This window comes from Macrobrachium nipponense, chromosome 17 (assembly GCF_015104395.2).
Source record: "Macrobrachium nipponense isolate FS-2020 chromosome 17, ASM1510439v2, whole genome shotgun sequence".
Taxonomy (NCBI): domain Eukaryota; kingdom Metazoa; phylum Arthropoda; class Malacostraca; order Decapoda; family Palaemonidae; genus Macrobrachium; species Macrobrachium nipponense.
This window is the reverse complement of record NC_087210.1, coordinates 80545890-80563811: the sequence shown is the minus strand read 5'-3', so window position 1 is coordinate 80563811 and position 17922 is coordinate 80545890. Positions and strand designations below refer to the sequence as shown.

At 53.4% G+C, this 17922-nt stretch overlaps 1 protein-coding gene across 6 annotated transcripts in view; it reads left to right on the top strand.

The window, feature by feature from the left end:
* The window catches only part of LOC135196359 (solute carrier family 35 member F5-like), a 90425-nt gene that overhangs the window by 57230 nt on the left and 15273 nt on the right, over window positions 1–17922 (top strand). The window lies entirely within an intron of this gene.

The following is a 17922-nucleotide window of genomic DNA, read 5'->3' as shown; positions in this document are numbered from 1 at the left end:
CTTCATGGTCTTTCCTTCAATGTTAAACATACGGGAGGGGATGGGGATCTGTGCGCTCGATTTCGTCCCGAAACTTCGTAGCTAAGACTCAGAGATCCGTCGATCCCTGACGGCAGGTTTCGAGTCTTTCACATCCCCTCCTAAATGGTGTTTCTTCACCGATAACGATGCGGATGAGATGCTGCTTTGTCCTGTGAGGCGCTACGGGCGCTATCTGAAGAGAACTCGACACCTCGGCCCTGAGTGTCGACGCATCTTCGTTAGCACTGGGGTTACCAAGAAAGAATATCCAAGAACACGCTTTCTTTTCTGGCTACGTGAGGTGATCAGGGAGGGCGTACGGAGGCTGATGGGTAGTGGCGACACCCGTACCTTTGTCCGAGAGCCCACGAAGTCAGAGTATTGGGACTTCCTTGGCGGTCGTAAGAACTTCTCCGTGGCGCAGGTCCTGAAGGCAGGTGTCTGGGCCAACCAGACTACCTTCTCGTCCTTCTACCTTTGGGATATTGCCCACAAGTCCTGGATACCTTTTTCCTTGGGATCCTGTGTGGGCTGCTCAACACCGTTGTGTAAGCTTACCCAGTCACCCAAGCAGGCAGAACAGCATCGATTCCTGGTATGACTGGAGATGAATGTGCGAATGAGTGTTTGACTGGCTTCTCTTCACCCATCTTTCTCTACCTCTACCTGTGGGCAGAGGACACGGTCGTCACCATGGCTGGAAAGGAAATTGATGCAGGTAAGTACTCTACCGAGCTCCAACCTATCCCTTTCTATTAGGGATAGGAGCATATACCACCACTTCCTCCTACAAGGGGGGGGTAAGTGGATGCCACAAGAGACAAACCATGATTTTATATTTGCTGCTGTACAGGAACAAGTTCTTAACCATTGCTGGTACGAAGAGATACGCTTTCCTTTCTCTTAGTACTTGGCTCAGAGGTCTGGCCATTGATCCTGCGGTGCACACCCCCGATCAATCGGACAGAGGCTTTGGACCCCTCCCTCGCTCTTACGACCATGAGGCATTCCAGGGTTTGGAGGACGAACCACCAAGTCTGTTCATCAAAAGACTCAGATTCCTCCCACCAAGAAGTGAGTCCTTCCTATTGTTAAAGGGACCGAGGGTTTGTATTACGTATCAGAACAAATGACGTTTGTCGAAAAATTGCATTTGTTCCGACACGGCATACAAACCTTCGGTCCGTTTTACAATAGGAAGGTACTAGCGGCAGCTGGATAGGTCGTAAGCTTTCGAACAAGGGGTTCAGTAGTTAACTGCTTGTCCGACAGGCGCGCGGGCGCGACTGGAGGTAAACAAACCACTTTTGCTTTCGGCCTGCTGGCGTGTAGACGTGTATCATCGCGCTCTGCCCGCTTCATCGTCGTTGCTTTCGCATGGTTTGTGGTTTTTTCTTTTTTCTATTTATCTAGTGAAAACGAATTGTAAGTACAATCGTTTCATATTTATTTCCATTGAATTCAATTGTGAATTAAAGGATCTTGGTTTCTCCACGCCCTCCTCGATTTACCCGAGTGCCGGGACTGAAGGGGCTAAGTGCGGGAATTCATTTTTCCCAGAAATGATCCTCGTATTGTGTATGCTCGGTGCCGAGGGCGGGAGACGCTCGCTCGAGCTTATATTTTTGGTTGGAAATGTGTAGATGAAAATCGTAAGTGGCCCTTTTTCATTTATTTTTTTTTGACCTGTATGCTCGTGCCGAGCGAATGCGCTCGGCACAAACTTATTCTGTATTGGAAGTGGAATCGCAAGTACAGTATTCTTTTTCATTTCATATATTTTATTTTTCATTGTAGCAATACTCATTTTGGATCAGTTTCCGCTCTACCCGGAAATTGATCCTTTCCCCTTTTTATTTGAATGAAGTGAAATCGCAAGTGCAGTTCTTTTTTTCATTTTCATATTTTATTGAGATTGCATTATTTACTTGGATCAATGTTCCGCTATTTCCCGGGAATTGATCCTTCCCCTTTTTATTTTGTATGAAGTGAAATCGCAGCGCAGTATTCTTTTTCATTTTTCATATATATTTTTTGATTGCATCAATTCATTATGGATCAAGGTTTTTCCGTTCATAATCGGGAATGATCCTTTTACCCTTGCGCCGGTACCGAGGACGCAAATGCACTCGCCTCCGAAGCCCTTATTCATTGTGAAGTGAATCGTATGCAAGATTCTTTTTCATGTTATTCCTTTAAATTATTGATTGCATCATATTTATTTTGGTTCAAGTTCCGCTCAGTCAGGGAATTGATCCTTATGCCCTGCATTCGGTGCCGAGGGCACGATTGCTCTCGGCTCTTATTATTATTGTTGGGTACATGGGTGCTGTGCGGGGGTGGGAATGAGATCCCCCCCCCCCCCCCCTCCCCCCCCCCCCCCCCCCCCCCCCCGCCCCGCCCCCGCCCCCACCCGCTCAGCTCCCACAGATGGCCCTTCCCCTTCGGGGGGGGAGGTTATCTGGGTTCTTTCTCTCCTCGCCCGATCCGTCAAGCGCAGGGGAGGGCGCTCGTGCCCGATATACAATTGTATTCGGGGTCTTCCACTCGTTCGGTGTGGGGCTCACCCCCCCGCGCGAGAGGGGACTTCCCCCCCACTAATCGCCTACTACTGTTTATTTCCGCAGGTGCTATTGCCACGAGGGTGGACCTTTGGTGAGGTATGGGGCGTCCTTCGATTTGCAGGGCGTGCTAGTGTCCAGGGGGGGCCTGCTGCAGTCACCCATGGAGTGGGTGACCAAGACAACGATATCGACTCCAGGTGACGACGTCCCTCCTCCCACCTGGTGTACTCGCCCTCACGTGGTAAACAGTCTTGCCTACAGCCGCTGTGAAGTGCCGTTCGCCGTACCGAGAGGGGGCGTGCTGCCGCCGCTCGTGTTTGCCGCGAACACACTTCCGCTGCCCTAGAGCTCGCCCCTGGACCTGCCGCCGTACAGAATGTGCTGGCTGCTGCTCCACCTCCTGTGTTTTCGGTGCTGCCTGCCATACCTGCGATTATGTACTGACTGTCCATGCATTGCTGCGCTGGCTGTCCCTGCCGTTGCTGCGCTGGCTGTCCTGCCGTTGCTGCGCTGGCTGTCTCCCTGCCGATGCTGTGCTGGGCTGGGTGCCTGCTGTTCCTAGATGCCCATACCTGCTGACGTCGTCCTGTTCCGTGGTGGTACTACCCAAGACTTTGGTCTGTCTGTACAGGTGCGTCCGGGCTCTGTGGCTTCGGCTACAGCAGCCCCGGCTCCGCCCTGGATGGCAGATCTTACGTCTGTCCTGGAAGCTGACGAAGAAGAGGAGGAACGTCGCCTTCATCTTCTTCATCGTCGTCGGCTGCCGCCTCTTCTCGACTTCTAAGGCTTCACAGCCGAGGAAGAAGAAGTTGCCTCCTCCCTCCTAAGAAGTCTCCCTTGGGAGCTTCTCGGGATCCCGTCTCACCTCGGTGGGAACGGGAGGATTCCTTCCGCTGGTCCTCCTGCTCCTTCGGGAGCGGGGCCCCAATCTCTCTTCCCGCAGGAAGAAGACTACGGGGACCAAGAGGTACCGGCTAACACCGTACTTCCCCTCGCCTGGTGTAGTGGTTCTGCCACTGCATCAGGTCCGTCTCGGCCTCTTCGTTCGCGCTGGAGGTCCTGAGTGTACGGTCGCCTCCCAGCAGCCGTGAGCCCGTGCAGCCAGGAACCAGACCTCTGAGCCCGCTCAGCGTCAGGTTCACGCACGGTAGAGCGGAAGACTGGTGACAGCTGCTCACGCGACTCTCACCAGACCAGCTCTCGCTCGTCGCAGCGACCAGCTGGCTACCCGGGATGACGTGACGGTCCACGACCGGCCATGGGCTGAGGCGGCTTGGAAGAGGTCCCCCCTGTTCGCCGGTGCCAGCCACGGCTGGACCAGCGACGTACGTGCCGTGAGGAACAAGCCACCGGTCTCTCACTGGGACAGTGGAGCCTGCAGGTCGCCTGACGTCGCTCTACACAGAGAGCGATCGGTACGGCAACCAGCACCAGCTCTTTCTGACACTCGAGATCGGGGCCCGCTGTGCTCAGTCCCGCCGTTCTCCACAGCGAGACGTTTTCGACCAGGCCTGCAGCTCGATCGCCACCGGCGGTTGACGATCGCCTGCAGCCCTCCAAGCCTGCTGGGTTCTACCAGCGAGGCGAGGAGGGAGCCGTCAGGTCTGCCTCTCCCGTACCTTCAACTCCTCGGGTTACACCGGGAGGATCGAGGTATTGAGGAGAGTCGTGGAGGGGTGCGCCCCTCATGATCCCACCCCAACGACGCCTACGTGCCAGGCACGGTTCTTGGATCCGGCCGGACGTATGCGCAAGTGGATGGAGAAGACCGAGGGGCTGTCTCTGTTCCCCCTTCTAGAGGAAGGTTCTCGGAAATATTGCTCTTCCTTTGCGAGGGGGGGGGGGTCTTAACGGTCCTACTCTGCAAGATGCTGTGACTTCCGAGATCCAGAGGAACTTTGCCGAGGTTATGGCGCTGATTCGTCAGCACAACGACCTCGGGGAAGGATCGCCGCTCCCACCAGCAGAGCCCACGTCTCGGCTTGAGGTCGTTTTGGGGCCCGCCCAGAGGGAAAACCCAAATCGACGGTGGGTCTGCCGCGATCGGAGCTTGCCGACTGTGTTGAACCAGGTAGTCTCTCGTCTCCGGACAAGAAGGCTCTCTCAGTTCTGGCCGGTTCGAACAAGCTACTCACCTCCTCTACTGCGACAGAAAGGCGGCGTTTCTACGTGTCTTCGGACACCGTATTTGAATACCCCCTTCGGTCCTAACTGAGGTTTCGACCTCGACGAGGGACTGGAATGAGTCGGAGGACGGTATCGGCTCTCTCCCGTCAGGTGTCGATCAGCCCCACCCAGAAGACGTTTCACAAGTGGCGGCAGACCCCTTTTCCTACAGTATGAGTTCGTTAACCCCTCCTCAGGAAAACGTTTTCTCCTCCTGACGATAAACCGTTTTCCCAGCTCTGAGAGGGCCGGCGATTTGGCTGCTCCTTTTCTCTCCAACTGCTAGTTCCGCTGGGGAAGGCGAGCCAGTATCCAATTCCTCCTCCATTCCCTCCTCTCCTTAAACGGCTACAGGGAAAGGGAGGGATCCTACAGAGCTTTCTCTGTAAGATCCCACGTTAGGGGCTGCGCTACCGGGGGACCTTCGGGTCCTACTGACGTAAGCCCCGGTCGTTGAGGAGGGATCCTTGCCCCTTTCTCGATTTCTACGGGAAATCGAGAGGACCACAGCCGAATATCGTTTGACGAATTCGGTGGGAGTTTCGCAGAGTGCTTAGAATTCTACGGAATTTTCTAGCGCACTCAGAGTGTTAGAGTTTTTACGATCTCAAACAACTTAGGCGAGACCACGGTCCATAAGTGAGCGGAATCCCCGATAATTGTTACACGGATAATTGGGACCTCGCTTATGCTCGAATTCCTGTAATTTCTAGCATTTGGAAGAAAGACTGCTGCTGAAAGAAGAGTATCTCACAGTAGGCGATTGACCTGGAATAGAGAAGAACGGAACGGGAAAATGACATTGTCTAAAATTGCATTTTTCTAACTATACAAAACCTGAGGTCCTTTTACAATAGGAAGGTACTAGCGGCAGCTGGATAGGTCGTAAGCTTTCGAACAAGGGGTTCGGTAGTTTAACTGCTTGTCGGGGACAGGCGCGCGCGGCGCGCGCGATGGGAGGTAAACAAATCACTTTTTGCTTTTGGCCCCCAAGCAAAAACTGCAGAGTGAGGGTGGCATGAGGTGGGGGGCTATGTGTAAAAAGGACCTCAGGTTTTTATAGTTAGGAAAAATGCAATTTTAGACAAATTGTCCATTTGTTCCGACACGGCATACAAAACCCTTCGTCCTTTTAAACAATAGAAGACTCACTTCTTGGTGGGAGGAATCTGAGTTTTTTTGTGAACAGACTGGTGTTCGCCCAACCTTGGAAGCCTCCCTGTCCGTAATAGCGAGGGAGGGATCCAAGCCTCTGTCCGATTGATCGGGGTGTGCACCGCAGGATCAATGGTCAGACCTCTGGACCGAGTACTAAGAGAGAGGGCAAAAGCGTATCTCTTCGTACCAGCAATGTAAGAACTTGTTCCTGTAAGGCAGGAATCAAATATAAAGTCATGGGTTGACTCTTGTAGGGGCATCCACTTCCCCCCCTTGTAGAAGGACGTGGTGGATATCTGCTCCTATCCCTAGTGAAAGGGATAGATGGGGGCTCTCTGTCATATAGCTCACCTGCATCTCGTCCTCATCCAGCGTAGTGACGACCGTGGCCCTCTGCCCACAGGTAGAGGAGGAGAAAAATGATGGGAAGAGGGATTCCAGTAACTCACTCACTCACACATCCATCACACCGCACACCCAGGACTCGATGCTGTTTCAGCCTGCGAGGGTCTGGGTTAGCTACACAACTTGTTGAGCAGCCCCCACCGGGGTCCTAAGAAAAGGGTTTATCCAAGGACCTGTGGGCAATATCCCGAAGGTAGAAGGGAACAAAGTGTAGTCTGGTAGGACCATCACCCCTGCCTTCAGGACCTGCGCCACGGAGAAGTTCTTACGAAACGCCAAACGAGGGCCAATACTTCTGACTTCGGTGAGCTCTCGGACGGGACGTACTGATGTCGTCACTACCATCAGCCTCATACGCCCTCCTGATGACCTCACGCAGCCAGAATGAAGAGTCGGTTTCTTGGATACTTCTTTTCTTGGTGACCCCGGTGCTAACGAAGAGGCGTTCGACACTCAGGCCTGAGGTGTCGAGTTTCTCTTCAGATAGCGCCGTAGCGCCCTCACAGGACAAAGCAGCATCTCATCCGCATCATTATCGGTGAAGTCCAATAGGGAGGGAATTGTGAATGACTCGAAACCTGTCTTCAGGGATCGACGGTTTCTGAGTCTTCGCAACGAAGTTCGGGACGAAATCGAGCGTCAGGGATCCCCATCCCCTGGAGTGTCGTACATCATAGGAAAGACCATGAGTTCCCCTACTCTCTTCGCCGATGCCAGGGCCAGCAAGAGAGGGTCTTGAGGGTCAGATCCCTGTCTGACGACTCTCGGAGTGGCTCGAACGGCGTCGAGTCAGACTCCTAAGGACGAGAGTCACATCCCACGCAAAGGGGCCTGAGTTCCCTGGGTGGGCAAGACCTTTCGAAGCTCCTCATAAGCAAGGAGGAGATCTCGAACGAGTTCGAGATGTCCAATCCCCAATCAGTTTCAGGACGAGCGCCAAGGCGGCTCTGTATCCTTTGACTGTGGGACTGAGAGGAGCTTCTCTCGGCGAAGAAAAAACGAGGAAATCCGCTACATGCTGAAGAGTGGCTCTGATAGGAGATAGACCCCGTCTACGACACCACCACAGAAGACGGCCCACTTCCCCTGGTACACAGCTGCAAGAGGACTGACGGACGTTTCCAGGCCATCTCTGTTGCTGCGCTAACGAGAAAAGCCTCTCGTTCGCAAAGAGATGGTGGATAACAGCCAGGCCGTGAAGACGTAGGGACTGGAACTGCTCGGTGGTACCCGCTCGACGTGTGGCTGGGCGAGAAGGTTGTGCCAAGGGGGATCTCTCTCGTTTCTCCTGCGAAGAGAGCCAGCAGGTCCCGATACCAAATGGCCCTGTGGCCATTTTGGGTGGGAGCCACCAGGATCATCCTGAGATTCGGGGTGAACCAGTGCTCGACTGATCACCTTGCGAATCAGGCTGAACGGGGAAAAGGCAATAGACGAAGAGGTTGTCCCCACGGGTGTTTGAAGAGCGTCCTCTGCAGCTGCCCATGGGTCCCCGGCACGCCGAGAAGAACACCTGGAGCTTCCTGTGTGCCGAGTGGCGAACAGATCCCACGAATGGTCGCCCCCACAGGTCGAGAGCCTTTCCGCCACGTCCTTGGTGTAGCGACCATTCGGTCCCTATCACCTGATCCCGACGGCTGAGCGTGTCTGCTACTACATTCCTCTCCCTGGAATGTAGCGTGCCGACAGCTCTATTGAGTGTGCCTCGGCCCACTCGTGCACCTGCGAGTCAACTGTACACGGAACGGGAAGAGACACTAGGCCCCCCCCTGTTTGTTGACGTAGGCCACCACCGTGGGTGGTGTCGCACATCAACACCACTGTGGTCCCCATCAACGGTCCTGGAACTCTGGAGAGCGAGAACGCTGCCTTGAGTTTTCAGTACATTGATGTGAAGGTGCTTGTCGTTTTCTTCGTCCCACACTCCTGAAGTCAGCAAACTCCCTCCAGGTGTGCGCCCCATCCCTCGGTCGATGCGTCTGAGAACAGGCTGCATGTCCGGGGGGGAGTGCGCAGAGGCACTCCTCTTAAGAGGTTCCTGTCGTCTGCCCACCAGGCTAGGTCCTGCCTCACCTCCTGTGTCAATGACACTGGAAAAGCTTGGGGGATCCGTCGCCTGTGACCAACTCTCCTTTAGTCTCCACTGAAGAGACCGCAGGTGAAGACGCCCGTGAGGGACTAACTTCTCGAGTGACGAAGGTGTCCGAATCACGACTTGCATCGCTGAGCTACCTGTTCCTGCCGAGACAGGAACTGGTTGGCTGCCTCCCTGATCTGCTGATCCGCGCGTCTGCGGGGAAGACTCGCCCTGCTACCGTGTCGATCAGCATACCCCCAGTACTTCATCCTCTGCTTGGGCTCGAGATCGACTTTTCGAAGTTCACAACGATCCCAGATCGCGACAGAACTAGCAGCCGATCCCTTCCTGTAGGCAAACTGCGAGCGGGAGCTCGCCAGGACTAACCAATCGTCGAGAATACCTCATCAGACGTATCCCGTGCGAATGGGCCCAAGCAGACACCAGAGTGAAACACTCCGCGTGAACACCTGTGGGGCGGTTGAGAGAACCGAAGCAAAGTGCCCTGAAACTGGTACACAGTCCCCGTCGAGGAGAAGCGGAGGTACTTTCTGGAGGAATGATGAATGGGTATTTGGAAAATAACGCATCCTTCAGTCCACTGAAAGCATGAAATCGTTCTCCCTGATGGAGTCGAGCACTGAACGTGCCGTCTCCATCGTGAACCGGTCTGGCGAACAAACCGGTTCAGGGGAGAGAGATCTATCACCGGGCGTCAGGCCTCCCGTAAGAACTTTCCACCAGGAAGAGTCGGCTGTAAAAGCCCGGTGACTGATCCGTGACGATTTCTACAGCTCTTCGTTGCTCAGCATGGGTCTTGATCTCCTGTCTCATGCTACGGTCCTTCGATTGACCCTGAACGACGACCTGCTGTTGTACCGGGTTGGAGGTGAGGGGTGGCCGAGATTTCGAAGGGTAATAGATATCCCTCCCGAAGGACATCTACAATCAGGTCTCGGCGCCGTAGCGCGCCAAGTTGCCCAATGGCTGCCAGGCACCCCCCCACTTTCCGGCAGCAGGTGAGGGGGAACGCCGTCCCTAGCGTTTCCCCCCTTTCTTCGACTTCTTCCCAGAGCCTCCACGGGAGGAGGCTGGGAGGAGGGCTGGTTACGGCTCCCTTGGTAGAAGTCGAAGAAGAAAGAGTCTTTCCCGGGGCTTCGACGCAGCTACCGTCTTAGCCACCGAGGAAGCGCTAGCCGAGCTCTTAGACTTGCCGCAGTCCGCGGCTGCCCAGAGCCTTCGAGACTGCCTGGTGAACCAGACGGTCACTGTCGTCAGTGCGCCGTCTGTCCACCGCAGCGTCCACCATCTCTCCTGGGGAAGAGAGACGTGGAACTCCGTAAAGGTCCGTTGCGAAGTCCCAACGCCGCTTCACGCCCGGCCGCCCTGGAAACCCGAGTAAGGACAGCGTCCCTTCGTCGGTAGAACCAGGTTGTCCCACAGGTTCACCGTCTGGTGGGCAAGGAAGGAGATGGCTCTTCTCCAGACTGGCAAAGTCTCCTGAAGGAACCGAGTCATCTTCGGGAGAAATTCCCCCGGAGTTGGCTGCGACCTTAGATACTGTGAGGGACCACAGATCTAGCCAGGAGACGGCCTGGAAAGCTGCCCATGGGCGGTAGATTCCAGGCCGAGTGCCTCTTGCTGCGAGAACCACAGGTTCTCGGACAGGAGCTGCTGCAGAGACACACCCGGAGTCAGCCTGGCTAACTCCGGGTTCACCTGTTTGGGCGGCATCGGGTCTTCAGATGGCACGTAAAACGCCGCTGTCGCAGCAGAGGAGGTGGAAGCAGCTTGCTCGACCTGCCAGACTTGAGCGAACCGTCTTGTCCGGAGACAAGTGATTCAACCTGGTCCAGCACTGAGTCCGCAAGCTCAGAACGCGGCAAACCCACCGTCGGTCTGGGTTCCCTCTTCGGGCCCCAGAACGACTCGAGCCGGGACGTGGGCTCGGATGGTGGGAGCGGCGATCCTTCCGCGAGGTCGTTGTGCTGACGAATCAGCGCAATAACCTCGGCAAAGTTCCTCTGGATCTCAGGAGTGACTGCGTCCTGCGAGTCGGACCATCCAGTCCCTCAAACAGGAGCATCTCCCGAGACCCTCCTCCCTCAAGGGGAGGAACAGCGACAGACCCCTCTCGGTCTCCTCCAACCACCTGTGCGTACGACCTGGCTGGTCCGAGAACCGTGCCTGGTACGTACGACGACGTGGTGGGATCCTGAGGGGCGCACCCCTCACGATCACTCCTCAATACCTCGCCCCTCCCGGTGTAACCCGAGGAGGTGAAGGTATGGAGAGGCAGACCTGACGCTCCCTCCTCGCTCGCTGGCAGAACCAGTGGGCTTGGAAGACTGCAGGCGATCGTCAACCCGCTGGTGGCGATCGAGCTGCAGACCTAGTCGAGCCGTGTCTCGCTGTGGAGAACGGCTGGACCGAGAACAGCGTCCCCGGTCTCGTGTGTCAGAGGAGCTGGTGCTGGTCGCCGTACCCGATCGCTCTCTGTTCGAGTGACGGTCAGGCGACCGGCGAGCTCCACTGTCACGGTGAGATCGGTGCGTATCCTCACGGTGCGTCAGTTCGCTGGTACCAGCCGTGGCTGGAGCGGCGAACGGGGGGACCTCTTCCCAGCCTCAGCCCGTGGCCGGTCATGGACCGTCACGTCCGCCCGGGTAGCCAGCTGCTCGCCACGAGAGCGAGAGCTGGTCTGGTGAGAGTCGCGTGAGCGGCTGTCACCAGTCTTCCGCTCCGTGCCGTGAACCTGACGCTGAGCGGACTCAGAGGTCTGGTTCTTGGCTGTACGGCCGCTGTTAGGCGACCGTACACTCGGTACCTCTCGCGAACGAGAGGCCGAGACGGACCCTGCTGCCGTGGCCGAACCACTGACAGCAGGTGAGGAAGTGCCGGTGTTAGCCGGCACTCCTCTGGTCCCGTAGTCTTCTTCCTTGCGGAAGAAGAGACGGGTCCTGCCCCCGAAGGAGCAGGGTGACCAGCGGAAGAACCCCCCGTCTCACCAGAGCGAGACGGGCCCTTAGGAGTTCCCGAAGGAGACTTCTTAGGGGGGGGGGAGGCGACCTTCTTCTTCTTCGGCGGGGGAGCCTTAGAAGAAGAAGGGGAAGAGGCGGCAGACGACGAACGAACGACGAAGAAGACGATGAAGACGACGACGACACCTTCCTCCTCTTCTTCTTCTTCTTCGTCAACCTCCTCAGTACCGACGTCAGATCTGACATCCAGAGCGGAGCCGGGGCTGCTGTTGCCGAAGCAACAGGCCCTGGACGCACCTGTCCGAACAGATCAGCATCGGGAGCAGCGGCGCCGGGAACAGGAACAACGTCAGCAGGTGCAGGCATCACAGGAACGGCAGTAGAGACAGCAGGAGCAGGTACAGGAACGGCAGCAGTGGTCAACGTCACGTCCGTGGACAGCAGCTGGGCAGGTACGGCAGATACGTCAGGCTGTGTAAGCGGTCCAGATGGGCGGACCAGCGGCACAGACATCCTAGGTACTCGGTGGGAGGTCCAGGGACGAGCTCTTCGGGCACACGAAGTCCGTCCGACGGCAGCACGGCAAACCCAGGTGGCGGCATCACACTCCCCCGAGGTACGGCGACTGGCCCCTGCACCGATGTAGCTAGGTGTTACAGAGACGCGTGTCGGGGTGTACACCAGGTGAGGAGGTGAAGCGTAAGCCGGTTGTGTAAGGGTCGTGGTGGTGGTCGTAACCGTCGCTTGGGTGACCGCCACGGAGCCAGCGAGATGGTAGAGCAGCCCCTGGACACTCGGCACGCCCTGCAGCCCCAAACGATGCCCACAACCCTGTCCGAGTTCATCCCTCGCGGCAACCGCACCTGAGGAGGCAAAAAAGTCGGGTGATTAGGGGATCCTCTACCCAGTTCGCGCGCGAAGACAACGGATAGAGGACCCAGAGTACAACTCGAACGTCAGGGTATCTAGCGCCCTCCTCCACACTCGACAAGTCAGGAGAGGAGAAGGACCTAGAAACCCCCCCCAAAGAAGGGGGGGGAAGGCGCGAGACGTGGAAGTTGAGCGGGCGGCAGGAAAGAAGACGAAGTCCGTCACCAAAGGAGTCGCGGGAGAGCTTTCCGACGACTCCTTTGCAGGCCTTCGCTTCTTCCTGCCCTCATACAAAAGTCCACTGCGCCTCTGACCAATTATTGCAAACATCACATGGCTCGGCTCGGGTTTTGCATTCGCGCCCCGACACCGAGCGCACAAAATATGAGGGTCTATCTCCAGGGAAAGAGCGGAACTTCCCGCATTTACGCCCTTCGGTACCCGTGGGCATAGTCTCCGTGGGGTAGCGAGGCGAGGAGATTCCATCATTAACCAATAAAAGTTCAAAATAATATGAAAAGAGAGAAATGATTGTACTTACAATGAATTCTTTCATACACAAACACAACCATATACTCAAGAAAGCAAACGACGAGAAGCGGGCAGAGAGCGTCGAACACACACGTCCACTCGCTGTGAGGCCGAAAGCAAAAGTGGTTGTTTTGCCTCCCAGTCGCGCGCGACGCGCCTGTCGGACAAGCAGTTAACTACCGAACCCCTTGTTCGAAAGCTTACGACCTATCCAGCTGCCGCTAGTACCTTCCTATTGTAAAAGGACCGAAGGTTTGTATGCCGTGTCGGAACAACTTCCAGTTTGGCTTGAACTATCGTCTTCGGTATTCTGTTCACCATTGAAGCTTTCCTTTGGGAAAGACTTCTCCTTCACTCTCTTGACTAGAGAACGAAGGCGGTCGATCTCCAATCCTTATTCTCATTCCTCGAGGGGAAAAGAATTTAGGATGGAGGTCGTGGTACAGAACCTACAAATATACTACGTATATTACCCTCGCGACATGATTCTTTAACAGTTGAATTGTCCGGGGGGTAGGCGCATACCGTAGTTAACTCTACGGTTTGTGACCGAACGAATTGTATCTTAATTGAACTGCAACTCGGGGTTGCCTGCAACCTCCCAACAGTTATCAGTTTCGATTTTAGATACTTGGTATTGTCACGACAACACCAAATCAGCTTTTGTATTTACCGAAATCCGTTTCGTTTAAATATAATTGCTCGAGCGTATTCTTTATGCTCGATGGTTCTAGCCGCCCAGCGCATTCCTTCGTGGAAGGGATTAACTGGCAACTCAGGATGACGAGTCACCGAGAGCTACTGCGTATTGAACTGCCTGATAGCGGCTCAGTATCAGCTAGGTCTCGGAGATGCACGGTCGGTTACGTCTCTCTCTCCCCTGGTTTGATTGACTACCGAACCGTATCTCTACCCAACAATCATGGACTTAGGTCTCTGATTAACGGGGATTCTCGCAATAATGAAGGACCATCTACTGCTGTGACGCTCGATTTCATCGCCTTCGACATTGCGAGAATTTTCAACAGAGATATCTCTTGGACTCTTTCATCTTTCTGTTTACCGCACGGTAACAGAAGTCTGTACTAGTCTCCCGCTGCATCGCACCGCGATAATGCGAATGATTTTTGCAGACATCTGAGTTTATCTTCAAAATATCTCGTATTCATAGTGTGCAATTATTCATTGTTCGCCCGAATTAACAGATGTGTCAGAAGACATCGCCTACTCTCCGACCCGACAGCTCTACTTCCAAATGTTCAGCCCTTGAGAAAAAAAAAAAAAAAGCAGTTCTTCAGGCAGTATTTCCCTGTGTCTTCATTACTGAAAAGCGCTCCGCTTTTATTGCAACTACGATCCTCACCGGACAGCAATGAATAGCGGTTAGCGTTCTCAGTCTTTGTAGCACAGGTTCAGAATCTTGAGAATCCTTCTCTCGGTTCAGCTGTGAAGACGTAGGTTGCATTTTCTGTACCTTCGTCTTCAACGACACATAGTGTTGTTTCTCCTTAGCTGAGAATCAACTATACTATGAGATATCTTGCCATCAGGGACCTCGGTCTCTAGAAGCAATTGACTTTCGCCTGTTGGGCACATGCCTTAAGAGAATCATCACCTCGCCTTCTGGCATCGGTGACGAACAAACTATTTGTTTAGTCCTCTTGCATAACCTTTTAAGGCGAAGGTCACGTGACTTGCTCGGGTGCTTGGACAACTTGCCTCCTACCGAACGCAGTCAGTCGGCAGCTGTCAGAGCGCCCAAGTCAGTTACGAACTTCGCTGTGGACTTAGTTCGGTTGTTCCATAACAGTCTTTTCTTCGTCCTAACGGCTTGTCACAGTACCCATACCATTGACACCCACCATTCAGTGTCGGTGTCCTATCCACTACCGAGAAGAAGAACTTCACTGCATGGGATAGGAGAATGTGAGACACTTCGCTGCAGACGGATAGACCAGTATGGGTACAGGACATCACCGAAGTCGAGAAGAGGGATAGGTCATACGACCATTCCCTTCTTTTCCTCTGAGGTAATTGCATGACTTTTCCTGCGAAGTCAAGCATCCAGGGGATGGGGATTCGTGACGCTCGATTTCGTACCGACTTCGTAGCGAAGACTCAGAACCCTTCGGTTCCTGACGATCGGTTAGTCTTTCACAATCCCCTCCCTAATGAACTTCACCGCCTTCGATGCGAAGGAGATGCTGCTTTGTCCTGTGAAAGCGCGACCGCGCTTTCTGAAGAAACTCGACATCCCAGGCTGAGTGTTGAAGACTCTTCATCAGCACCAAGATGACCTAGAAGTACACTCCCTCGAGTTACACAAGAAACTTCTCCGTGGCGCAGGTACTGAAGGCAGGGGTTCTGGTACAACCAGACCACTGGCACCTCCTTCTACCTTTTGGATATTGCCCACAGGTCCTTGGATCGTTTTCCTTGGGACCCTTGGTGGCTGCTCAACACGTTGTGTAGCTAACCCAGACCCTAGCAGGCTGAACAGCATCGAGTCCTGGTGTGACTGTAAGAATAGATAAGTGAATGAGAGAGTGACTGGCTTCTCTTCCTATCTTTTTCTCCCCCTCTACCTGTGGGTAGAGGGATACGGTCATCACCTTGCTGGATAAGGACGAGAGCAGGTGAGCTACTCGACAGAGCCCCATCCTATCCCTTTCACTAGGATGGGAGCGAATATCCACCACTTCCTCCTACAAGGGGGGGAAAGGGGGAAGTGGATGCCAACAAGAGACAAACCATAACTTTATGTTGCCTCTTGCAAATAGGAACTTGTTCTTGTTTGCTGGTACGAAGAGATACGCTTGCCTCTCTCTTAGTACTTGGTCCAGAGGTCTGACCATTGATCCTGCGCGGGTGCACACCCGATCAATCGGACAGAGGCTTGGATCCCTCCCTCGCTCTTACGACCAGGGAGGCATTGTCCAAGGTTGGGCGAACACCAGTCGTTCACAAAAGACTCAAGATTCCTACCAACCAAGAAAGTGAGTCTTCCTTATTGTAAAGGACCGAAGGTTTGTATGCCGTGTCAGAACAAATGACAATTTGTCCAAAATTGCATTTTTCCTAACTATACAAACCTGAGGTCCTTTAACACATAGTCCCACCTCATCCACCCCTGCACTCTGCATTGCAGTTTTTGCTTGGGCCAAAAGCAAAAGTGATTTGTTTACCTCCCAGTCGCGCGTGCGCGCCTGTCGGACAAGCAGTTAACTACCGAACCCCTTGTTCGAAAGCTTACGACCTATCCAGCTGCCGCTAGTACCTTCCTATTGTAAAAGGACCTCAGGTTTGTATAGTTAGGAAAAATCCAATTTTGGACAAATTGTCATTTTTCCTAACTATACAAACCTGAGGTCCTTTACATATAGTCCCACCTCATGCCACCCCTCACTCTGCGTATTTTGCATGGGCCAAAAGCAAAAGTGATTGTTTACCTCCCAGTCGCGCGGTGCGCGCCTGTCGGACAAGCAGTTAACTACTGTTCTCCTCTTGTTCGAAGCTTACGACCGTTCCAGCTGCCGCTAGCTACTTCCTATTGTTAAAGGACCTCAGGTTTGTATAGTTAGGAAAAATGCAATTTTTGACAAATTGTCATGTTTCCTTGGTGCTTAAGAGCTTGACTAAGAGCCCATATGAGCCCTTGCGCCGCTCATCTGATAGATGAACCTGACGCTTAAGACAGTTTTCCTTTTGGCTTTGGCATCTTCCAAAAGGGTAGGAGAGCTCCACGGTCTGAGTTATGAGGTGAAGCACACCAGGGGTTAGAAGTCAGTATCCTTCGAATTTGTTCCAGAGTTCGTGGCCAAGACCCAAAATCCCTCGGTGCATGATGAGAGGTTCGCTTCATTCTCCATTCCCTCACTGACTGGCTTTGTGGGTGGTGATGCTCAAGAGCTTTTGTTGTGCCCTGTCCGGGCCCTGCGTTACTATCTTAAAAGGACTCTGCACCTTAGACCAGGCTGCCGCAGGCTTTTTGTCAGTACAGGCCGTACGAAGAAAGAGGTGTCGTAAAATACTATCTCTTTTCAAACATCTAACTCACCTGGATCTCATCATTCGAGTGTTAGTGTTACAAACCTCTGGGGTTCTAATACAGGTTCTTAGGTACTTTATTTTGCTAGGATCGTAGACAGTATATGCAACCCATGTTCAAGGAAAGCAGGCACAAAAACACTCCAGAAAAACTTAACAGTATTTATTACAAAACAGAAATAACGTAAATCAGCCTGGCGGGTTCAAGTAAAATACATACAACAATACAGCTTAAAGCAAGAGGACTAAATACCAGGTCCTCAACGAGCCACAAGGCACCCTAAAGCTAAATATCTAAATCCTAACAGAAATTCAGAGGAGAACAAATATTTCATAAATCAGTGAGGATCCAAATATATGCCGGCCAAAACTATCCTAAATAACAAAAGGCTGAAGGAAGTGGAAGATATCAAAACAAGGAAAACCTTAAATTTACCTACCTAGCCATATAACTAAAGATATGGAATACTATCCACCAATAAGCAGTAAACAATAAAGGTAATAATAAGCTTATAATATAAACAAGTAAAACCTATGACAAAGTATATGTATATATATATATATATATAATATATGTACGCACATACACTGGACAGTTCCAATCCTTTACGTCGGGGATGAACAACTGAAGACGGATCGAACTAGGAGTCTATAGCGAGCACCCAAACTGCTACTAAAGGGATGGACACGATCGCCAGGACAAAAGGGGTATAAGGCTCCTCGAAGGAAATAACAGCTATACTGTCTTACCTGGCGATTGCCTCCCTACGTATCTCCTCACGAGCCAGCGCTCACACACATCCCCGAAGAAAAGCAGAAGGACGAAGGCAGAAGTGGCAGGTGAATCCATAATTAGTACCGGGATCCAGCGACGGTACCAATTTCCCGTGGGCTCCTCCGACGGGAATAAGGGGTAACACGAGAAGTCGCAAATAGCATACGCTTCTGCGGAACCCCGTAAAGCGGACACTATGGTCGCAAGTGAACGAAGAGCCGTGATCTACAGCACCAGAGTCGCAGGTGACTAAGGCACCTACGAACGGTCGTGAGGAAAGATTCCAACAGCGCCGTATCCAAAATAAACTGCCAAAAGGTCGTCCTC